Source organism: Ictidomys tridecemlineatus, chromosome 1 (assembly GCF_052094955.1).
Source record: "Ictidomys tridecemlineatus isolate mIctTri1 chromosome 1, mIctTri1.hap1, whole genome shotgun sequence".
NCBI lineage: Eukaryota > Metazoa > Chordata > Mammalia > Rodentia > Sciuridae > Ictidomys > Ictidomys tridecemlineatus.
The window spans coordinates 178,910,879-178,936,073 of NC_135477.1; the positions used below are offsets into that span (position 1 = coordinate 178,910,879).

Below are 25,195 nucleotides of genomic sequence, written 5' to 3' on the forward strand. Positions count from 1 at the left end.
CTATGCAATAGCAAAGTCCATTGATCCCATAAGCTATCTGTATGCTTTATAAAATCCAAGGTAATATATGCATAGTTGACTTAGGAAATAAATAATTTTGCAGTTCTAAGTGATTAAACCTCATTCTCCATAGAGACACAGCCATAGGACTTTGAGGTTTGCTCTATCTTTCCTATAACTAGGTTCTTTAAAATACCCGATTGTTTTCCTAGTTCAATGCTTCTCAAAGTGGGGCTCTGTAGCTGGCCTTGGGACCCTAAGCATTGGCTTTACTGTTACTCATTAGAAATGCAAATTTTGGGACCCCTCCTGAGACCTACTCTGAGGAGACTCTGGGGTGGGCTCAGCAATCTGACTTAACAGGGTCTCCTGGTGATTCTGACGCACAATCAACTCTGAGAACCACTAATTTAAGTCACTGGTGTGGTAGAGAAACCAAGCAAGGAATTGAGGGTTTGGAAAAGCCTTCCAGAAACCTGAATCCCTAGAATACATTTTTTTTTTAAATAAACTGAAATTAGATTAGTAACCTAGATCCTCCTGTATTTTGCAAACAAGAGATCTTGGAAGGAAGTGGAAAATAAATTTCAAAGCCTTTCATCTCAGTTACAATGACACATTCATTTTAGCATTGTGTGGGAAGGAAGGGAGGGAGTGAAGGAGGGCGGTGGTTGGGTTTGTGGAGGAGAATACATAATTCCAATGGAATCCACTGTAATTTAGGGACAATTAGTGTCTGCACATTCTCCATCCATCAGGCTCCATTAATCCAGTTAATCTTTATATTCTAATCAAAAGTAAATATCCTTGAGTGTACTGGATCATTTTAACACATTCTGCCCACCTGGACACTGCTCTCTACTCTGTAACGTGGAGCTTTGAGGAGCTTCTAGAAAAGGAGCCACCATCTTGGCTGGGCCTGGCAGCCCCTTGGAAATCAGCCTGAACCTAAGCTGTGCCCCAGCCTGCAGCTCTGGATCTCTGACTAGACCTCCCTTGCCCATCATTGTTCAAGTCCTTCTTGACACTCCCTGGCTATTCTGGGCAGCCTTTCCCCACACATCTCCACTGGCCCTTGGTTAAGAACCCCAGAACTTGAATAATACAAATGCCTTGCATTGCTAGGTCACTTTACTCTTTCCAAAGGTCTTTCATAGTCCATTTTTCACGTGCTCTTCCAAACTATCATCACCATATCTTCACTTCCCACCTCCTCCAGTTTCCAAACAGGGCCACAGAGACAAGAAGAGGTCACGAGACCTATCAAAGTGCACCAAGAGTACATGGCTGCCAAACTCGTCTCCTGATCCACAGGCAGAGATCTCTTATGAAACCCCATTTCTGACCACCCTCCTATATCCAGAGTGCCAATGAATAATACATTAGTTCCTGCATATGTCTTTGGGACATCTTTGTGTCTATGGAAATCTTTCATTTAAAAGTCCTTAAGGAGAAGAAATCACATCTGTGTAAGGCAGACTCAAATAATAATTTGAAGTGTTTCTATCTATTCAGAATATTTTCATTTTTATCTTACTTTATCTACAAAACAATCCAAGGAGTTCAGTATAAAATGCACAATATTATACCTGTTCTAATGGTGAGAAATGGAAGTTTGGCCAATAAAAGCAACTTAATGGCTCAGAAGTAGAAAGTGGCATTGCTGGAAACAGAACACAGATTTTCAATTTCTGGTGCTGTATTTATCTACCAGATACGTGGTTTTAAAATTGCGAACCCAGGGGCTGGAGTTGTGGCTCAGTGGTAGAGTGCTTGCCTAGCATGCACAAGGCCCTGGGTTCGATCCTCAACACCACATAAAAATAAATAAATAAAATAAAAATATTTTAAAAATAAAATAAAATAAAATTGCGAACTCAGAGTTCCCGTATGCCAACTCAGAAACTTCTGGGGGAGCCATGGACAGGTGGAGCAAGCATTCTATCCCTGGTTTAACTAGATGTGCCCCCTCTTAAAGAACAGTGAAAGCCATCGACAGATTCACATTTCCTGTCCCAGTGGTATTAGTAGCACTGGTCAGATGGAGGCACAGGGTTCAGGAAAACAGAGCTGCAGGTGCCTTCAAGTTCTGGCAAGCACCTGATACCTCCTCACTTGCAATCAGCGTAGACAGTAAAAACAGCATCCTGTCCTCAGGGAGAGTAAGTTACCGCTCAGCCTATTCTACTCTGCTCATTAATTCAACAAATATTTGTTGAGTAGTTACTATGTGCTAAGCCCTGTGCTAGGGTCTGGGACTAGAATGTCAGAAAAAAAATACAGAGTGCTTCTACCTCTGCGCTCCTACAGCATACTTTCTGGTAGCCTTGAAACATCATCATAACAATAAAAATTCCACATCAAAGCAAGAGCTACGAAGGAAAGATCTGCCAGTTGCATGAAAGAGTAATGAGGATGGTCTCATCCACTGAGGGGGGCAAGGAACTGCAGTCTTTAGAGAAAACACTGAAGCCAGGTTTTCCTGGCAGAGAAGAGAGGAAATGCACATTGGTTGCAAGAAACAGATTCTCAGAAGTGATAAGGGCCTGGCCTGGCTGTGAAATGCAGAGGAGATGCAGCTAGGGCCCAGTGAGCCAGGACAGAGCAGCGGGGATGAAGACAGGCCAGGCAGAGCAGGGCTGAGGATTTACCTGAGGCAAGGTGTGCAGGGGTTTAGGTAAGGAGTGTCAAGATTGATTGACATGCATGATGATTTGGGATGCTGCCTCCAGGAAAAATTGAAGTTGGTCAAAAATATAAATGAAGAGACTTGTGAGGAGGTGATTAAGTGGTTTTCCTTTGTCACACAGTTAGAGGTGCTCTTGAGGGATTTTATAATTTAATGTGGAAGAGAAAGCAGGCAGCATGGACAACTTTGCAAGAGTGGTAGAAAACAGAGAGCCCCAACTTGGATTGAGACGATGTGGTTCCAGTCCTGCACCACCATGGCACAGTATGTAACATGAGACAGGCCACTTAACCGGCCCCTCTGAGCCTCAGTCTCCCCATTTGTGATAAGGAGTTAATAATCCAGTGCCCAATGAAATACCGAAAGTGAAAGTGCTTTGTCAATGGATAAAGCATCATAGAAGTGCCATTGTCATTAACCGTGTCAACAGACACACAGCAATTATAATCATAGCTCTGAGTACACATGCAGTAGTGTTTTTATCTCTGTTGACAAAAGTTACTGGAAACCAAGGCTATTTTTTGTGTTCCTAGATTCCTTTGAATTTTCATTGCACTTCATAAATCTATCTTTGTTTTTTTAAATGCTGAAACTTTTACAGTTGGTAGATGAAGAAATTATTTTATTTGCTAAAACAATCACAAATTCTCAGAACATTTATAAACATTTTTAGTTCATATACATTTTCAAGCCTCAGACATTTATGTGCCTACCATAAATGTGTAAATATTAATTTGACATTTTATTTACATCTAATTTAAATATACTCCTTTCCATGCTGTTTTAAAGAAATTTCAACCTTAACAATATCACCTGTGAAATCAGAGTTGATATGTCAGTTATATTATTTTCTAATATACATTAAATAAAATAGTTGCAAGATTATTAAAATATAAATAATCTAAACCATGTAATATGATCTCTCACAACAGCAGTGGTAAACACTGCAGTTGGGAACCAATAGCTTATCAAACATTCATAATTTAGGCCTTTTGTCAATATCAAAATTAACAAGGCCTTCCACCAGTTTGGTGGATCTTAACATTGGAATCACCTGGTGAACTTTTTCTTTCTTTCTTTCTTTTTTTTTTTGGTACCGGGGATTGAACTCAGGGGCACTCGCCCACTGAGTCACATCCCCAGCCCTATTTTGTATTTTATTTATGGATAGGGTCTCACTGAGTTGCTTAGCGCCTCACTTTTGCTGAGGCTGGCTTTAAATTTTTGATCCTTCTGCCTCAGCCTCCCCTGCCACTGGGATGACAGGTGTGTGCTCGGCTTTACCTGCAGAACTTTTAAAACTCTTCATTCCCAGCTGGACTCTGAATAAAATTAAATCAAAATCTTTGTCCATTGGGCCCAAGCAACAGTATTATTTAAAGTTCTCTGAGATGATTCTTTTTTTCCTTTTGGTGCTGGGGATTGAACCCAGTGGCACTTAACCACTGAGCCACATCCCGAGTCCTTCTATTTTTCACTTTGGGGTAGGTCTTGCTAAGTTGCTTAGGGCCTTGCTAAGTTGTGGAGGCTGGGCTCAAACTTGTGATCCTCCTGTCCAGCCTCTGGAGATGTTGGGATTACATGCATGCACTACTGAACCTGGCCTGGGATGATTCTTATGTGAGCCAAGTTTGAGAAACACTGATAGAGATCCTGGATGTTTTTTAGAACTGTGGAGGACTTCCAGGATTGAGGATACACTCTCAGGGAAAAACTGACAGTAGTGGAGTCAATTACTGTTTTTGTCTCATTTAGAAGGGGACAGCCATCTTAATGAATAACAACAATAGTAATAATAGTACTATAACCAAGCAACATTAGTTGAAGGCTAACTTTATGTCAATCATTCTGCTAAGTGCTTTATAAGAATTATACCATTTAATTTTCACAGCAACCCTATAAAATGAGCACCATAATTATCTACTTCCAAGATGAGATGTCAGAGGCCCAGAGAGGTGTATTAACTTGTCCATGATCACACAATACTGACAGAGAAAGAATAGGTGACTCCTTGAAAGGAACTTCAATTTTTCTCTTTTCTTTCTCTCTCCTTTTTTTTTTTTTTTTTTTGAGATAGGTATCACTATGTTGCCTAGACTGGGCTCAAACTCCTGAGCTCAAGCCATCCTCTTGCCTCACTTGGCCTCCCTAGTAGCTGGTACTGCAGGCACCGATGTTGGGCTGGCTTCAATCATTTCATGATGACTTTTTACTTCTTTCTACTTAAAACATACCTTCGGGTCTCGACTCCTGTTATATAAACTCTGGGATCTCCTTTCTCTGTGCCTTTTTATTGGTCTTTTTTCACCATGCCCAGTTTTACAGATGAGCAGATTTTTTCAATGTGAAAATGGAAAATGAAGACCTATCCCCAGGTCCTAAATGAACTCCATGTGTGGTCTTGTGAAAGCGCCCTAACTTTTCTTGGATATGGTTTTTCTCATTTGAGTTGCAAAAATAAACCCATCTGCCTGGAGCCATTAAGACTGGAAGAAGAGGCATCCAAAGGGTTGGGTCCCCATCACTCTTGCCCTGGAGAAAGGGAGGGAAGGACAGTTTCCATCAGCCAGAAGTCACTTTCCTCCTTTGTAGGATCCAGTTACTCCCCACGCTCCCCAGTCTGAATAAACAAGACTAGATGAGCACACCTAGGGGACCTTGGGCCAGCCTGGGTTTTAGCACATGCTCCAGGGAGGGGAGGCGAACTTCAGCCCTGTTTTCTAAGAGAGATGAAAAACCCACCCTCTGATTATGCAGTGGATTCTGCTTCACAGTTGGATAAGGGGCGTGAAATCGGATGTTTTCCAAGCTCAAAATAAAGCCATGGAAAACCTCCCTCCCTTCCCCTTCCATACAGAACATCGAAATGCTCTGCGTTTCATTTCCATTTCCGAATGGGGCAATGTTCTTTTTAAGGGAAATGTTAAGCAGGGATTAGAGACACCATGGGCTGTAACTCTATCCTCAGCCCTTTCATTGTTAATAGTGTTTTTTTTGGCAGTGTCTGTGCAGAGATGTGGGAAAAACCAAAGTCTTATGTAAATGAGAATCGACACACACTGATAAAGCAAGAGCCAGACCTGAGGTCTTAATTACACAGGAGTCTAGATGTCAAAATGAATGCGGCTTATTGACGCGCGGAGACTTCACTCAGTATTAAGTTGGACGCCCTTCTTCCGGGAGCAGAGAGCAAAGCACAGGTTTCTCGTTTCTCGAGCCACACTCATAAATGTCAGAGGGCTTTGGTCATGCCTAGACACTTTTTCGGGTGGAATGTATCTTTGAACCCCAACACTCATACCTTCTCATGGGGAGGCCAAGCAAAACAAGGTGTGCGGCAAACTGCTGATAAGTGGACCAAGGGCTCTTGACAGCAGAGTCTCCAAGCACACCACCTCCCACCCGGCTCTGATTCTGCCCATCTCCACAGCATCACTCACTGCAATCAAACCACGTCACAGGGACCATCCCACTAGTATACTCTGTGAGATTCATAAAAGCATCAGTAACTACTCTTTCAATGCTATTTAATCTGCAAAGATGACAATTAAGACACATTTACATTGCAGAAAGATGAGGGCACTCTGGGGCTTGGCTAGCTCGGGCAAGTTGTTCCCTGTGGATTAGAGTTTAATAGGGCTTTATACCTCCTGGCCCATGGCTCCTTTCATTAGTTGACACTGCAGCCATTATCCTAGGAGGTACAGGCTGGGTTTTAAAAAGCAGAGAAGGCTACTTTCAGGTTTGGATATAACCAAACAGTTCTCAGTGGGAGTTAGGGTCTTTGCCTTGAAATAGAAAAATAATATACCCTTTCTCTCCACCCCCACTAATTAAAGTGTCAGGACGGAGCCCCAACTCTGATTTGACACATGACATGACGTCCCTTGTAATCTGACGTGTTTTACGCTGACATCAAAGCCCGTCAGGATAACGGAACGGGATATTTATGCCTGCCTGTTGCAGTCTGCCGTGTAACTCCATCCAGCTTCATCCACAGGCTCTCGCTCACCAGGAGATTAACCCGTCAGGCTGCCAAGTGAGAAGGGACAGAGCAGGCCCTGACAGGAGGCCCAGGATGCAGGAGAAAGCAAAACAAATCCACCTGCTTAAGGAAGACCCTGCTGATGACTGCCGCCCGGTGACCTCGTCCTGGGGGCATCTGTGGCAAGTGCTGTCTCAGCCACTGGTGAGGCACTGGGCCATTTATGACTGCCTGATGACAATATTTTTCATGATTGTGTTTGCACTGTTGTTTAGCAACTTTGCGTAACCATCTTGTTCAGCTCTGAATAAAGCTTAGCACCTGGAAGCCCAGGAGTGGCTACGATGTGTGTCTGTCCTGGCGAGCTTCCCAGATCATCTGCACAGGGCCAGCTTGTTGTCTTCTGGGGTTTTGTTCTTCAAGTTTCCAATCTATCATGCATCAATACATAGCGTGGAATATAATAAAGAATGAAGTGTTGGAAATACGAGCATGCACTTAGATGTCTTATCAGTGTCAAATTACTATATGTGTCTAAATGGTTACTCTCAACAGCTGTGCTTATCACAGACAAGTAACGAACAGTGTGCCAACAGGCACCTGTCTGTGGATTGCAGTTAGAACAGCACTGGCCCAGATCTCATGGAGTAACTTCAATAATGTGGAACATAGGATCTCTCCTCTGTTACTGTTGATTGAATGTGTGTGTGTGTGTGTGGGGGGGTGTCTAACATACATTATGCATATACACTTACATGATCTGTTCACACCCAATATAGCTATGTGCACATAGGCTCAAACTAAATTTTACTTTATACTATGCATGGACGAAAGGATGGGGATTAAAGAATTTCTTTCCTAGGTGTAATATTTCTGATACCTAGGGAAAAAACAGCACACTACTTAGCTGGCTGGCACCATTACTTAGTATGTGCAAGAGCTCACCTGGAGAAGGGGATAGGAGTTGGGGCGCCCATGCAGGACTCCACATTTTAGACTACGGCTCTCTGTGGGGTCCATCCTGTTATTCCACCCAGGGGAAGTGAAGCTCACTGAGGCTGATTGCCACTGTCACACAGGGATTTAGTAAAGGCTGTGGGGTTCATATTCAGGGTCATTTGACTTCACAGCCCATGTTCTTTCTACTGTGAGTTCAATGGCATTCCAGATGGGTGCACCTAGTCATACTACAGGGCACAGGAAATGGGTATGTTCCTACTATCACCTCCACACAAGGATGGCTATAGAGTTCCTCACATGGGCTGTGTGTTGGGAGATGACATCTGGGATGTCAGGCCCAGCAGGAGGATGGTGTCAGTGCACTGGGAGGACAGGGTTCCAGGAAGACCTCACAGCAACAGAATAGTACCCCCAGCAACTTGTCCCTGGATTATCCCCTACCTATACCCTGGCCACGTGACAGTACTGTACTTTGTAAACTAGTTCCAACAGGATTTGCTCTGCTATTTGCAGTCAAAGACACCCTACCTCCTCCAACCTAAACACACACTGTAGCAACATGCCACTGAACTTCCCTGCCCCTTTAACAAAAGCCAATGTTGGAGTCACATTACTGGGCCAGAACCTCCAAGGAGGAGGTTATTGTCCCACGAGTGGCAGCACCAGACGTTTATTTCAAATCACCCTTTGAAATAAAATATAGATGCTAGGGACCATTCAGGGGGACCATAGAGAGCTTAATATGAAAATTTTTAAGAAGAAATGATGAGAAACCCCATGTGTCATGTAATTCTTACTGACTACATTTGAATTCTGGGATGCAGCCCATCAAGGGAGTGGGATCGCAGACCCGCAGCTCTGCTCAGGAATGACCCGCTCCTTCCTGAATGTTTCCGCAGCTCCAGTGCTGCTCTGGGTTAGGCTAATGAAGCTTGTTCCTACTGGAAGGGCACTATGGGGCACAGAGGGAATGGGCAAGCTCACTGTACTCATCCCACAGTGGGAGGCTCAGTGATCCCAACAGTCCATTTTGGTAACCATAAAGCTGATAAATTATATATAAACAGCTTAAATATTTCTCAGGAAATAAAATTGGAAGGAAGCAGCTCTGGCTACAACCATCTATGACAGTCTTGTACATTCTGAGATTAGGGTTAAAGTTAGGGTTTCTTCTTCCACCTAAACCCTCTTCCTCCCTGCCCTTGACAACTTAATTTCCTGTCCTCTTTGGGAGACAGACAGATGAATATTTAGTGTAGAACATGACGGTGATTAAGCTTCCAAATGTGTCTTCATCTGGCTTCCAGCTGGCCTGGCATCCCACTCCCCAGTGGAGCCATCTTAGCCGTGAGTGAGCTTTCCAAGGGGCACTGGACTCAACATCTCCCAGGACACCCTGATCTTTAACCTCAACCAATTATCCCTTAATGAAGGGAAAATGGTCTGTATACCCACATCATGACCTAAAGAATCCCACCAACAGACATCAGGTCATTGCTGATTAGCTGCCCCCAAAGAACTGGAATCTTTGTTACACCTGCTCCCTCCTTCCCTCACTTCTGCAAAGAATAATCCATGCATTAATGTGAGGCTGACACACTCTATGGAGGTGGTGACTCATAAGCAATACTGTCAGTGCAACATGTAGGCCGTTGCAGAGATGTTCAGCAGGTGGTGATTTCTTTACTGAATCCACATTCCCCATGTGTCAGCCTTCCCACAATTCTTGGTATTTTAAGCAAAACTCTAGTGAGTTATTGAAGTACAGTTTCATTTTCCAATCAATTATGAATAGCTAGGATATTCACCTATTTCAGTATCATTTATTTTGAGAAGCCCCAACTGATTTAAATAGTTCTTTCTTTCATTCCTTTGCTCAATCATTCATTCAACAAATGTTTCCTGGACACTCAGGCTACATATTTAGCACTGGAAATAAATTTACCAGCAATGCAGACCACAGTTCTCATTTTTATGGCTCTCAGTCTAGTAGGGGTGACAGACACACAGGCAATCATAACTTAGTGTGATCACTGCTTGATGGAGCCAAGTTCCAGATACCACAGGGACACCCAGAAGTGGCATTTACCTTAGACTTGGGGGAGGCACAGAGAAGTCTTTTCAGAGCTTTTTCCTATGATCCATACATTTAAAGTGGTCTCAGCACTGCCTTTAAATCTTTTGAACTACAGAACAGTCACAGCCTCGTCCTTTCCCTCCCTCTCTTCCTCCCTCTCCTCCTTCCTTCATCCTTTCCAAATGTGGTCACATAAGTAAATGCCAGGCATTCTTTACTTCTTGCCCTTAAAACATAGTGAGATGGTAGGAAGGTTTAAATGTATCTCTGCCTTTTTCTTGCTATGATACAGATGACAGGAGTGTGGAGGATGGAAGCAATCTGTGTGGCGTAGAGTACTGGGGCGATGTCCCAGAAGACGAGAAGGCCAACTTTGCTGGCTCACAATGAAGTCAGTCCTCCTTGCTTCCCTTAGACAAGGTCCTTGTCTCCAGCAGACTCTTGAAGGTAGATCCTCTTGGGAGCCCAAGTGAATTGTGGAGTGCCCCAAGGCCTGCCCAGGTTTTAGGATTGTTTGTGTGTGTGTGTGTGTGTGTGTGAGAGTGTGTGTGTATGTGTGTGTGAGTGTGTGTGTATGTGTGTGTGTGTGTGTGTGTGTGTGTGTGTGTGTGTGTGTGTGTTTTGCTGCTACTCACAGAGAAGATACATGCCAGAAAATGGGAGGTGGGGAAGGAATGAATACTCAAGCAAATTAGGACAGTCTATTCTTCAGGGCCTATTGGAGATTTCTCAAAGTCCCCAGACTCATTCTTCTAGTTGGTGACCAAGGACAAAATAGAGTCCCTTCTCCATACAGAGGAATTGCAAACAAGTTACCCCATCCATTTTTAAAAAATGCCCTAAGAAACTAGAAGAGGCTGGAATGGTAGCCTAGAGCACCATGAACTCAAGAAAAATTAATCCAATCCTCCAAGTCAGCACCAGTGAGGACTATTCTACATAACAAAAAGTTCTCCTTTGCATTATTAAAAACAGTGCTTTAAACCAGCCAATTATTTTCAAAGGCTCCACTCTTTGCATTAGAAGTTATAAAGACAGATGTGCTAAAGGGTCTCTCTATCAACTCTGGTGCCCATCTGCTCTCCCAGGGTTATAATTGAGACCCTTGTTATGGCTTGAGCACTTTTATTTTCATTTTAACTTAAACTTTTCTTTTCTTTTCTTTTCTTTTCTTTTTTTTTTTTTTTTTTGGTGAGATTTCCCTTTCAAGGCCAATAAAGAACAAGATTAGTGAAATCAGTCTTTTTCTTTAGAAGTCAGTACCTCTTGACTCAGGAGCTCCAGGTTCCCTAAGAGGGGGTTAGTTGCTGATTGCTTGCTAGTGTATCATTTGCCAGTCAGAAAATCAAATTGTGCCATTTTCAAGCAGAGGGAAGAGGAGGTAGTGGGGGCTTAGGAGCACAAACAGGTGTGTCCCATTTTAAGAAATCTTGTTATTCAAAAATAAGATGGAAGAACCAGATAAAAATAGAAGGGATTGATCTATTTGCAAAATAGGATTCATCATGGGGCTCCTGGAAGATCAGCTCCCTCATCTAGTTAATATGTTTCATTATTCACAAAATGAAAATAAAAGGTATTTACTTGCAACAATACTGAAACAAGATTATTATTTTAAGAATGATATATCAATCCATCACTCCAAATGGTTTCCTTCTGTTGAATGCCTACTATTCATGGGATATTCCCTACACTGACACTTTACCAAAGTAATCTCACTTCTTTAAACAGCCCTTTAACCTACATAGCATAATCTTATTTACCCCATGTAAAAACTGACTTGCTGGAGGTTGTACAACCAATGCAAAGCTAGGATTCCAAGTCCAAGTCCAGTTTGATTGACACTCCACTGTTCTTAGAAATCAGACTGGATGGCCATACTCTGAAGCTTCATTAATCAAGGCTGGCTGACACATGACAATTTAAATTGGTTAGAAAGTCTGAACCACAAAATATCCACAGATTATGACTATTTACGATGAGCTGGTGACTCCACTGTTTGTTAGAGATCCTTCAGGACTTTGTTTAATGATAGAAAAATTATAAATCCATAATCCCGGGCTGGGGATGTGGCTCAAGCGGTAGCGCGCTCGCCTGGCATGCGTGCGGCCGGGGTTCGATCCTCAGCACCACATACCAACAAAGATGTTGTGTCCGCCGAGAACTAAAAAAAATAAATATTAAAAATTCTCTCTCTCTCTCCTCTTTCACTCTTTCTTTAAAAAAAAATCCATAATCCCAATGTGTAAAGGACAAGGAATACATGAGAATACTTTGTCCCCTTAAATTGCCTTGCTATAATTTGTTAACCTGCCTCTCAAACTCTCTTTCAAATATGTTCTGTCTGAGCTCATTATGCTCAGGGGTCATGATCTTCTTGTATAATAAGTCTGCATGTAACTATGTGCTGATTTTAATTTCTTCCAAACTAGAGGTCTTTGTATGTTCATTGACTCCTTGGATTTGACACAAAAAAGCAAGAGGTGGTCAGGAGAGCAGACTTTCCACACTTCTGGCTGCCTGGGCAGGTAGGGTGGCTGGTCTAAGAGGGAGCAGTTGTCAATGTCCTGCCCAATTCTGGGTCCATAGTTAGCACACACAGCTTAACAGATCTCTGAGCCAGGAGCTTCAGATTGAGATGATGCTGATTCTAGCCAAGTTGACATTTAAAATGATGTACTATGGTAAACAAAAAATACAAAAACCTTTTCCATTCTAGGAAAGTGTCTAGATCTACATCCCTTATCCTAACATGGGAAAACCTCTTTGTGGCCAGATCAATGATAGATATGAAAGGCACACTCTTCCCCACAGAGAGGGCTCTCCCCAAAATCAGACTGGGGAAGCTGGAACCCTCAAAAGTAGTCCTCAGTGTGACCACAAAGGATGTAGCCACTGGGGCAAACAATCTGTCCCTCATAACGTTCAAATTACCATGTGATGCTGTCACCCCACTCCGAGGTATATTCCAAAGACACTGAAAACACACATCCACACAAAATTGGTACATAAAACGGCATAAAACATTCCCAAGAGCCCCAAGGGAGAAGCAATCCAGAGGCCATCATCTGATGAATAGATTCATAAAATATTGGACTATACTCAAAAGACCTAAAAACAGCATACTACAGGGACACAGCCACATCAATGTTTATAGCAGCACAATTCACAATAGCTAGACTATGGAGCCAACCTAGATGCCCTTCAATGGATGAGTGGATAAAAAAAAAAAAGTGGCATTTATACACAATGGAATATTACTCAGCACTAAAAAAAAATAACAAAATCATGGCATTTTCAGGGAAATGGATGGCATTAGAGCAGATTATGCTAAGTGAAGTTAGCCAATCCCCCCAAAAAACAAATGCCAGATGTCTTCTCTGATATAAGGGAGGTGATTCAAAATGGGGTAGGGAGGAAGAGCATAAGAAGAAAATTACCTCTAGATAGGGAAGAGAGGTGGGAGGGAAAAGGAGGGAGAAGGGGTATTGCATGGAAGAGGGAAGGAGACCCTCTTCGATATACAGAATTCAGGTATGACGATGTGAGGAAAAACAAAGAAACAAAGAAGTGGGTCACATTAGATTGGGTAGAGAGAAGTGATTAGAGGGGAGGGGAGGGGAAGGGGGGAATGGAAGGACAGCAGAATAAAATAGACGTTATTATTGCTGTGGGTATATACGTGACTGTATGACCAATGTGATTCTGCAAACTGTACACACAGAAAAATTAGAAATTATATCCCATCTGATTCAAATGTATGATATGTCAAGATCATTGTATTGTCATGTGTAACTAATTAAAGCAATTAAAAAAAGAAAAAATAAAATAAGGTCTATACAATGGAATAAAAAAGAATGACGCACGGATACCTGCTGCAGCACAGAGGAACCTTGAAAACTTTACACTTGTATCATGTGAAAGAAGTTAGACACAAAAGACCAAAAATTGCATGATGCCATTTATATGAAACACACAGAATTGATAGCAAAAAGTAATCTACTTTTTGTCCCCAGAAACAGCAGAAAGGAGAGAAACAGCTAATGGAGAGTAGGTTTCTTTTGGGGGTGATGGAACATTCTGAAATTAGAGAGTGGTGATTTTTAGAGAATACACTAAAAATTATAGAATTGTTGAATTTAATGTTATTTGAATTATATCTCAAGGAAAACACACACACACACACACACACACACACACACACACACACACGGCAAGGGGAATGGGTTTATTGGAAAGAGAATGGCATCAAACAGGTGAGTCTTCTCATCTCAAACAGGTGAGCTTTCTCATCTTCTGGTCCAGTGTGGCTCTGGAACACAGCTCTGGGTTCTGGCCCTAAACACACAGATGCTGCACCCTGCTATTTTTTTTTTCTTTTTGAGCATCAGCAATTAGCTCCTCACTGCTTCAGGTAATCCCTCTAGGGAGGAGGCCTCTGTCCATCCCAGGTTGGGGAGAGCTCTGCTTCTTGGGGACAAGGCAGATCTGGAGATTTGGGGTCATGCAGTTTTCAGCGAGGGCTATGGCTTAGTCTCCTCCTCCTTCTGTGGCTCTGTGAGGAATCAGAAACAGCTGCAGCTGGACACGTGAAGGCGAGGGCCAGGGTCTCTGAGGAAGAGCTCACAGGAGTGATGCCTTTTACTTATAAGGACTTCAAGTAGCCCTGGTAGTGGTTCAACTGGATGGCAATCCATTCCCAGGTGCCTTGCCATGCCAAGAAGGCCTTAATTTGAGATGGGGGTGAGGAGCAGGTGTAGGGGAAGGGTAGCTCCTGGAGCCTGGCACTGTGTGTGAGATGAGAGCCTGAACTGCAGGCTGGGTCCAGCTCTCCCCACCCCTTCCTCTGAGTTTCCCTTCACCCTGGGAAAGTCCTCTTAGTTGCTACTTCTCTGGGCAGCAAAATAGATCCCTTAACATGCAGACTCCCTATATAGTCCAAGTAGAAAAAAAAAAGGAGCTGAGATGAATTTACTTTCTAAAAATACTGACTATTCAAGATTTGGGTGCACCTTGCCACACTTTTAAGAGAATTATTGAGTACTCAACTGAAATTTACTGAATAAAGGAGTGAATGCTTATTGAGCATTTACTATGTGCTGGGTGTCTTACTAAGTTTTTAAGTTCACTATTGTGTTTTAAAGTCACAGAGCTGTAGACTGACTTGTCCAAAGTAGTACACCTTATAAACAGCAGACCTGGGAGCCAAACCCAGCAAGCTTTTACTTGCTGCAGGAATCATTCTCTGTCCCACCAGGGTGAGTTAGGGTCTCTATTCTCTTTCCATAGCACCTCACACTTGTCCCATCTTAGCATCCACCGTGTCAAATTGTTACATTTTATGCTCAATTTTCATTCACCCCCCCCCCAAAACCCCTAGATGCAACAATCGGCTGCTTTTTGTTCACTGTTGTATCCCCAGGGATACCACAAACACAGTCTTCGTGCTTTCCTCAATACAAACATATTGAATTAACGGCTGAGTGGAAGACTGGTGGGCAAACCTACAGAAGCAGGGGAGCAGGAGGTATGTGTGGAGGGCTCCCCTACCCAGCGTCCCCCAAGCTCTCTATTTGAGTGCTTAGTTACAGGTAAAGGGGTGGTATTGCCCAGAGGGACATAACTAGGCAGGGATGGCAAAGCAAATTAGGGGCCACCAAGGTCTGGATCGGAACATCTGTACAGCACATTTTGAGTGGCAGATGAAAGGCACACAGAGGAAAGCAAAGATCACAGCACTGCTTCTACAGAATGAAACATTCCTAAATTAATGCAAGGAGGGAGGTGAGCTCCCAGAATCGGACACACTGTGGAAGATCCTAGCTTCCTCTGACTCCCTTTAAAAGCAAGTCAGTAGGTAAAGTAGTAAAAATAAAGCCTCCCCATCAGCTCTTTCTCTCCTCTGTGCTCCAGCAACCAGGACAGTGCCCTATAAGGGCACTCCGACTGCAGGGATGCATTGCCACACCCTCTTCTTGGTAATGGGCAAGAGGAGAGCAGGGTCTAGGTGATAGTCCTCCCTCTCTCACAGCAACCTACTTTGGTGCCTAATAAATATTTAAAGAAGGGAGAGAGGAGAAAAGAAGGAAATAAAATGAAAACAACTATGTTCAATGGCTCTATTGATCAATTTCTTACCTCCAAACCTCATTTAGCTTTTTCTGATGCCCATGGAATGAAAGTCAATCTTCAGAGGAGAAACTGATGAAACTCAGAGCAGACTTAGCAGCAAACCAGGATGAATGCTCATTCTGTCTGTGGGTGTTGGTGGATGGCTGATCTAACCTCTCCAATTTCCCTATCCTGACACAGAGAATCATAAGCTCATCTTTACAGACTGCCCTAATGACTGACCAGGGGGATAAAATGTCACACATTCTGACAACTAAACCAGGCATGCAGTTTGCATTCCACAAATGTTAACTTTGGCCAAATCTTTTGCTGAACTGGGCTCCTCGAACTCTGAGTCAATCTCTGCCCTGGTGGAACTGGTAATCTAGTTAGGGTGACAAGTGTGACAGTTGTCTGGTATGACAATAAAATAATTCAGTGATTTTCTTAAACAAATGCATCAGAATGTAGGCAACACCATTGCCATGTTTGTTCACACACTCGATATTTAGTTGGCCTACAGACTTCTCCAGTATTGCTGCAAAGTCCTTGAAATGATTTGGATTTTTATCTGAATATAGAAAGCAGCATCAGATGTGTGCTGCGGTATAGTAACACATGGAATGCCACAGGGCTTTGCCTCAGATAGTAATGCAAAGTTCTTATAGAGGCTGCCTGGACCATATCTCTGGAGATGACCTGAGAGACTCTGGAAGAAATCACAATTTTGGCAAAGGGAACCCAGCTCCCTTGCCCCACTGGGTCAGGTGCTCAGAAAAATTTCCCAATTAGCTAAGGTATTCTTGAAACGTGGAGTGTCAGATTCTGTCAGGCAAGAACAGGCCAGCACCTGGGGGGGCCCTTGGAAGCTGATTGGCTCCATGACTAGCACAGGGCTGGACATTGCAAGACTGAAGATTCCCCTTGCTGGCTGAACAGAAAGCACAGTCGGACAATGTTCTCAGGAAAGCCATCATTCCATGAAGGGCCGCTGGAATCACTATGGCAGGCAGGGCCATTTGCTATGTTAGTCCAGGCCTACATGTCACAGAGCTCTTTGAAGGCATACAAAAATGTTGAAAAAAAATGTGTTGGCCTCAATATACAAAAGCTTCAAGGCAGAATTCCAGAAGCAAAACTATAAAAACTTTAAAATTTTCCATAAGTGTATTGTATCTAAACTATATTTGTATATTTTACTATACAAATGGGATGGGAATACTCCAAAAAATAAGAGAACATAGGGCTTTTATGGATCCTAAGATGACCAGAGCAGGTAGACAGGCATCAACCTACATATTTACTAGAATCATAAAATGTTCCGCTTAACTTTTATTCTCCTCAGTTATTAACCCCCAGAAAAACCAACTGGCAACAGAAGCGGAGAAGTGAGAGGATAATGCAAAGAGCAGAGAGCGCTGCCCTGTTTGCAGTGGCAGGAATGACAGTATCACAAGTCCTCTGGTTTCTTTCCACAGTGTGCCGTCCAGGGCCCCAGACTCCCTGCAGGATTCTGGGAAGTTTTTAATTGTCCAAAAATTTATCGTAGTGGTAAGAAGAAGTGACACTGAGACATATAAACTGGCATTTTGGGTTGACAAATGATAGGCAGCACACTTGAATCTGTTAGACATAAACCTAAATTCGGAAATGGGTGAAAGAGAAATACAATAAAAGTGTTGTGTAGTTCCCAGGGTAGTCTTGCGGTATTGTTCTTTTTTTGTTGTTGGCTCTATTTTGGTCAAGAAACGGCAGCCACAAGTATTTGATTTCTACCAGAGAGGTGCTGGCGCTGCAATGTCAGGCTTGGACATTCTCCTCTAAGTACATGAGATGGCTCCACAAAGAGATGAGAAAGAGCAGTGTACGGGGGAGCGTTTTCTACAGTCAGTGAAAAAGTGGCTTTTACACATCAACACACCTGCATTTGCTGGAGCCACTGTTCAATGTCCAGTTCCTCTTACAATTCCTCTCACTTCCAGCCCATCTTACTTAATGGAGAGTCATGCAACTGTTAAGGACTCATACCCCAAATCTATGAGCTCTTTCTTGAGAGTAAACTTTGAGCTTTATTTGCCCATTAACTGTTATTTTGTTTATCGAAACAAAATCTCATCTCACTTCCCTTTATCTTATCCGACCCACCCATCCACCCATCCATCCTTCTCATAGTTATCCTATCTGACCAGCTCATCAAACAAGGTTGCCTCATGTTTCTTTGCCATTACTGGATCTATGTCTGGAGAGTTGGTCCATTCAACAAACATTGGCTCAGAATCTGTGACGTACCAAGTACTGTGCTAGGCTATTGGAATTTGGCGATCAGCAAGGCCAATGTCAAGTCTACCCTGGTGAAATTTATAGTCAAATAAATGCCAATTAATGTTAGGATTTGTCTAACCACTGCCCTTTTGAACTGGATACTACATAGCCTATAATAGTGCTTTCCCCCCTTGGCAACCACACAACACTGTTTGTACGGAGCTTGCTGCCAACTGTAACACTGGATTTCCTCTCTGACTAGGAGGAATATGCAAAGGGAGAAGAAGATGCCGTAGGTGTCACAGTCAGATCACATCCATCCCTTCTGGAAGTTTCTATGTACCTGGCACACTCCAGGTGTAGACAAGTGCTGGAGGAGTTTGGGGATTTGCTTTTTTATGTCTCATATTTACATTCAGCATCATTCCAGCTCTCTGCTCTTTTATGGAGTCTGGTTTGGCATCTGACATAACTTCTCTCTTAATTTGCTTTTGTTTATCTGAAAGTATCCCTAGCAAACCATCAAGATGTACATCTAAATCATAAAAAAAAGAATAAGAAAAATAAAATTGAAAGTTGACGGTACCCAGAAGTTCTTGTCAACTTCTCAACTTGTCAAAGGCAATAAAAAGTAGACCTTGTGGGTCCTTTCAGAACCAGAACAGAAAAGGAAATCAAACATTCAAGGGATCAACTTAGATTCATAAAATATCAAAAACAAGAAAAAAACAAAAGCCAACAGATTAACTCTAGTTTGGTTCAAAAACAAATTGCCATTTCTTAAGTTTCTAGCCTTTCCCATATCAGACACTGGACAGCTGTATATAAAGAGCAAATCAGAGCTCTAGGTGCTGAATCACCATCCTCTATTTAAGTTTCCTCCTGCCCAGGAGTGACTCCAAGAAGGAAATGAATTCTCAGTGGGGGACCCTGCCGTTGATTAGCTTTTACCTTCCAGAGGGGATGTCAATCATGTTAATTGGAATCAATAGACAGCTGTTCAGGGGCCCAAGATAATTAAGCAAGTCATAAAGGGTAGAATTAGAGCTCCCTTTAAAAATTAAAAGGGATCCCACTGTTTGCTAACATTTTAAGCCATTTTGGCTACCTAAGATCTATTCTGATTTAAATTCGCTGATCAAAGAGCAGCCAACTATTGTGCAGGGGAAGGACAATCTCAGCTTATCCCCTGGGAAAGTCGGAAAGCCACCCTTCAGAGAGAAACTACCATGCATTCCAAAGAGGGTCTGGTAGGAGTCAGGTTGTTCTATACAAGGGGGGAGGGAGGGAGAGAGAGAGAGAAAACAAGACTGTGGGGGTGGGGGGGAGAAAGAAGGTGAGGGAGCAGGAGTGAGCTCTAGGCTCTTATCCATTTCAAGCCTGCATACTCTGGTCTCTCCTAAACCTGCAGAATCCACAATTTGTGACCCCAATGTTCCCAGAGGGCAGCACAGAGAAAACTTCACAGGACTAGGAGGAAAGAAGACACACTGATGGCAAGTTACAATAACCGGATCTCCCAGGCCCCCTTCGAGAAGATGCCCCCTGCCAGCGCACTTCACAGAAATGCATGTGCATTTTTATGTCCCCTTTAAAACTTGAAAGGGAGCCCATGTACCCCGCCCTGCGCTTGCCTGCAGACCACGAAGGCTCCTTCACCCACATGGCAACATGAAAAGAAAATGAAATTCTGTCCCAAGGCTCCTGATTTTTTTTTCTTCCTTTTCCTGAGTCAATGAATGCCAGATGTTTTCACAAAACGTCTTCATATCTTGAGGACAGCCTGCGAGAATACTATTTATTATTTCTCGGAGGTCAAGAGGCCACAACAGATTTATAAGGCGGCTGTGGTCCCCCTTTGTGCCTCCTATACTTGGGAGATATATGTGGCCAGAGTCAGGGGCGGCTCTTCTCTCCAGCAACCTCCTTCCCTGGGGCCCATTAGCTAGGTCAGATGAGGAGCAAGGCTTGTCAAGGCCACCAAAGAGACACCAGACTTTCCCAACCATCCGGGGTACAGACGAGGGAAAATGGCCAAAGGAATAACAGCGTGAGCACCCATCAGCTGTCTGTCAATCCCCTGCGCCACGTGGGAGGCCACTTCCTAGGCTCCCCCCTAGGCAGTCCACTATTGGGCGCCGCTGTGGCCAAACCCGTTGGTTCCCGGTGGAAGGGAGGTGGGTCCCACGCAGGCCACCCCAGCGCCCTCTCCGCACTGCTGAAGGACCCGTCATCGCCTCCATCTGGTGCCTGCGAATTCAGCCCCCCTTTCCACCGCAGGGCCACCGCCCAGCCCTCTCTGATTCAAAGGACAGGCGGAAGCAGCGCAGAACTGCCACCTCCAGGGAAACGTGCTGAAAGGCGGGGACCGGGAAGGCGGCTGCGTTTGGTCGGGACGGCAAAGCGGCTCAGCGACAGGGCACAGGAGGAGCGTGTCAGAACAGGACCCGGGGTTGTCAGGGCCCAAGAAGAGGGGGTGGTCCTGCGAGCCACTGCTTCCTGCGCGTGTCAGTGCCCTTCGGAAAGGAGCTCCGCCGAGGAGTCGGCCTCCCGGTTCCAAAGGTCTCCGGCCAAATTATTTGGGCCCTGCTCCAGGACGCATGAAGGGTCAGTCGCCTGCGCTGGAGACAGGTGCGCCCCCCGCCCTTTCCTCCGCAAGAGAAACACCCTGTGTCTGTGCCCCTCGCTCTTCCGTGATCAATTGAATTCAGCCACTAGATTTTCACTTTGGCTTCTCGCCTGGATTTTGAGGAACCTAAGGTTTCATCCCGTTTTCATCCTTCTCAAGAAGCAGCCTACTCTGCCGTTTTTCCATCTCCCCGACCCCAGCTGCAGTGGCGATGCGATACACTAAATGCGGAAAACACTGCCCGAGAGCAGGGTCTCCATACAGTGAGTGGCCCTCCTCCACCCCTCCTCCTTCAGTATTTCACATCTGCTTAGCTTCTAAGACTTCTAAAATTCATCTCTAGTCAACTCTGGAACTTCCCCCTACCTTCCATTCACTGAATTGCCTCTCCCCAAAAGATGTGTTGAGGTCCCCCCTCCCCCATCTGCAAACCCGACCTTAATGTTGAAAAGGGACCTCTGCAGAGGCGGTTGTATGGAGGTTAGTTATCACTGTGGCCTTTATCTAACATGACTGTTGTCTTCTCAGGAGAAACAGTGCCACATGATGCAAATAACAGAAAACAGAGGGACATAAGAAGATGGATGTGAGGACTTGAGGTGTGCAGCCACAAGCCCAGGAATGCCCAGGGCCACCAGGCTAGAAGAGGCAGGAAGGGTCCTGCCCCAGAGGCTGTGGAGGGAGCACAGCCCTGCCCACACCTGGAGTTGGGACTTCTGTCCTCCAGAACTGTGAGAGACTACACTTCTGTTGTTTTAAATCACCCAGTTTGTGGTAATTTGTTATAACTCTAGAAAATTATTATATGCCTTTAGTCCTGACCAACAGGGTCTCTTTCTCAGTCCAGCATTACTGCTAGATGGTTTCTTCTCTGATATGTCCTTTCCATGACAGCCAGAATGATCTTCCTCCAACGCAAGCCAGTCATCTGCAGTGCTGTTCAGCTTCCTATCACTATGACAAAATATGGGAGATAAATACTTTAGAAGGAGATTTACTTTGGTGCACAGTATCAGAGGTGTCAGTCCATGTGGCCTGGGTCTCTTGCTTTGGGCCTGTGGAGGGGCAGTACGTCATGGCAGGGAGCATAAGACAAAGCAAAGATGTTCACCTTGGGGCTGGGGATGTGGCTCAAGCCGTAGCGTGCTCGCCTGGCATGTGCAGGACGCTGGGTTCGATCCTCAGCACCACATAAAATAAAATAAAGATGTTGTGTCCACCGAAAACTAAAAAATAAATATTAAAAAAAAAATTCTCTCTCTTTCTCTCTCTCCTCTCTTAAAAAAAAAAAAAAAAGATGTTCACCTCATGGCAGCCAGAGAGGCGCACCAAGGGGCTGGAGGGGCTGGGTCCCTCCCAATACCCCCTTCAAGGTCAAGCCCCAGTGAACTACCTTCCTCCCGCTAGCCCCACTCCTACAGGTTCCACCATCTCCCAATAGCGCCACTGACTTGTGACCAAACTTTCAACACCTGCACTTTGGAGGGACATTCCAGATCCACATATGGTACTCTCCTTCTTAAAGATTTACACTTGTTTCATAATAAGGTCTAAGCTCCTTAAAATGATGACAGTCCTGCCCAATCTAGCCCCTCTCTGCCTCCCTGCTTCCTACTTCTTCCCGGGGTCCTTTAGCCTGTGGGATGATGTCTGCCAGGCACTTGGGTTCTGGATATTTGCTTCTCTTGGGCTTAGAATACTTCGTTCAACTCCTTGTTTGCCTACCTCCTACACATTATCTAGAATATGGCTCAATATTTATCTCCTTTTTAAAGTCTTCCCCACCTATGGTCCCATTTTCTGAGGATTTGATGCACACCTTTGTTATATCTCTTCCCATATTGAACAGATATCATGGAAATTCCCAGATCTTGAATTCCTTGAGATCTAAGGCTGTTCTCTAGCCCCATTCACTGACATGAGGGCTGGAAAATAGTAGGAGATTAGTGAATATTTTCACTGAGTCAGAATTATAGGTTGACAGGGTTTTTTTTTTTGTTGAACAAACATGGATGATTGGATATCTGATAAAGTTCAGTATATTTGTTGCTGTGTTAGTCAAATTTCCATCACAGTAACAAAATGCCTGAGATAATAAGCTTATAAAGAGGAAAGGTTTATTTGAACCCATACTTCAGAAGGATCCAGTCCATGACCTAATGTCCCCATTGTTTGGAACAATAGCACTGGTTCAAAATCCCATCATGGGGGGAGTGTGTGATGGAGAAAAGCTGCTCAAGTCAGCTCTTCTTGAGGACTTCTTGGGAAGTCCTCAAGACCTGCCACTTAGGCTTTGCCTCCTACCACAGGTTGGGGACCAAGGCTTTAATACATGGTCCTTTGGTAGAGATTTAAGATTCAAACCATAGCATTGCTCAAGTGTTCAAGGAAACCATCAGTTATGGAGAAAGAATCAGTCTAGTTAATCAACAGGATTCTCAAGGATGCCAACCATGAGCCAAGAAGCAGCCTAGGTACTGTGGCTACACTGTAAGAGAAATCACCTGCCTTCTGCAACCTTCCATTGCAGCTGGGAGGGCTGGGTAATAATCAAGTCAATAAGATCATTTCAGGTGGAGATAAGTGATAAGGAAAACAACACAGAGAAATACAACAAAGAATAACAGGTTAGGAAAGACGTCTAAGTTTTGACTTGAGTGACTACAAAGTCAAAAGAAGGATATTCAGGCAGAGATTGAGTAAGGGCTCCAATTCAGGAACATCTGGACCACTCTGAGTGGGACCAAGCAAGCCCTGAGAGGCTGCAGCACAGGGGGGAGCAGTAGGCAAGGTAAGAGGTGAAGTCAGACAAGTTTGTAGTGACCACAAGGTATCGGCCAGGTCCCAGGTGGGGATTTTATTCTAGGTACAGTGGAAACTCACGGAGCCTGGCTTGAGCAGAGAGGCCTGGCATGGTCTGGCTTATCCTTGGGAACGAGTGGCAGCCTGGAATTAGACTTCCAGGTTTCATGGACATTCAGGTAGGAGCAGCGGGGCCTTGGAGAGGTGGTGGGTGGGGTGCACAGTCTTTCTTCACAGGTAAATAGCATCATGCAGAAGGCAGCCGGAGCAGGTTCCAGAGCCCTTGCTATGAGCAGCAGGGGTCTGGCTTTTTCATACGCTCAGTGGATGAGGGGGCTCAGACTCCATTCAGAGTCTTTGTGGATTCTCGGTTGGGCAGGTTTCCCAGGAAAGCAAAGGGCAGAGTCTGAAAGATTCTTTAGTTATTGTGCCAGTTTCTGCTCCTTCTGCACTCCATTAAATATATGTGTTTATACATACTTACATCTCCATGTGCTGCCTTCCCCACCCACCTGGAGAGGCCCAGGCATAATTGATTTGTCTTTTCGACGTGTGTTATTGAGTTGAGTGATTTTGACATCACATTGCCATCAATAGAGAGGTTTGACTTACAAATTATTTAGTGCTTATAATGGATCATTGGCCACCTCCCAGACATTCATGGCTGGCAATCTCTTAAAAAAAAAAAAAAAAAAAAAAAGATTAAATGAGGCTCACAGTGACTTCAGCACTAACTGCTGGCTTCCAGGATCTGTGCCTATTTGAGGCAGAATTCCTGCCGTTCCTACAGCTGCAGATTTCATGGTTTCTACTTTATAATCACTTTAAGAGACAAGGGAGCAGATTGGCGGAGCTGATGGTGCCCCATGGCTGACTTCACACTCCTGTGAAGGAAAAGGGTGTCCTAGCAGGGGAGGTGGCCCAGTGCCACAGAAGGAATGTGCTACCCGGAATGAGCACAACTCATGTATTCTTTCTAGATGTGCTCCCCACAAGCTGTGTGACCTTGGCAAGTCTCCTAACCTCTCTGAGCCTCAGTTTTCTCAGCTTGTAAAATAAGAAAATGGACTCAGCCTTACCTGTTGTGTTGTAAGTAAAATGGTGTCAATATTTTAAAAATATTCCTGATATAGTTCCTTTTTTCTAATAAGCAAGATGATCTTTCTCTGTCTTATCTCCTATGAATGCCACATCAGGGTTTGGGTTTCTGAGAAAGAAAAGATCAGCTTCCACATGCAACTTAGGGAAGAGAGGAGCAGGATGTTTGGTGGGGAGTTCCCTTCAACCAGGAAGGGGCAGACATGTTTTTCTGGACAATAGCAGAGATATGAAGGGGGACGGGCCTTAGGGAGGGAAGTGGAGGATGGCCAGTTTCCCCTGATCCTGAGCTGAGGTCTGAGGGGTGGGTGGAGGAGACCAGCCCCAGATGCACTGGGAGGAGGCAGAGCAAGTCAGGCCCCCCCTTCCCCGCTTTCCCTTCTCTGGGAGGAGATCCCTTTGCCAAGTACCCTGGCACTCCCATGAGGCAGCTAGAGACCAGACACAGGGAATTCAGAAACAGCTTTAGGAGATGAAAAGCAGCATCTGACATTGCTCGTGAGCTTCCAGCGGGGGATGTGGAAGGTGCTGAGTCAGGGTTGGGGGTCCGTGGTATCCAGGGCAAGGATTTGAAAACCCTTA

At 44.3% G+C, this 25,195-nt stretch overlaps 1 protein-coding gene and 1 long non-coding RNA gene across 5 annotated transcripts in view; one reads left to right on the top strand and one right to left on the bottom strand.

The window, feature by feature from the left end:
• Slit3 (slit guidance ligand 3) overlaps window positions 1–25,195 on the bottom strand; it is a 583,956-nt gene that overhangs the window by 337,028 nt on the left and 221,733 nt on the right. The gene's annotated exons all lie outside the window — the stretch shown is intronic.
• LOC120885486 (uncharacterized) lies at window positions 20,115–21,678 on the top strand. Its single transcript, XR_005728133.2, has 2 exons — window positions 20,115–20,976; window positions 21,242–21,678. It is a non-coding gene; the product is annotated as an uncharacterized LOC120885486 (long non-coding RNA).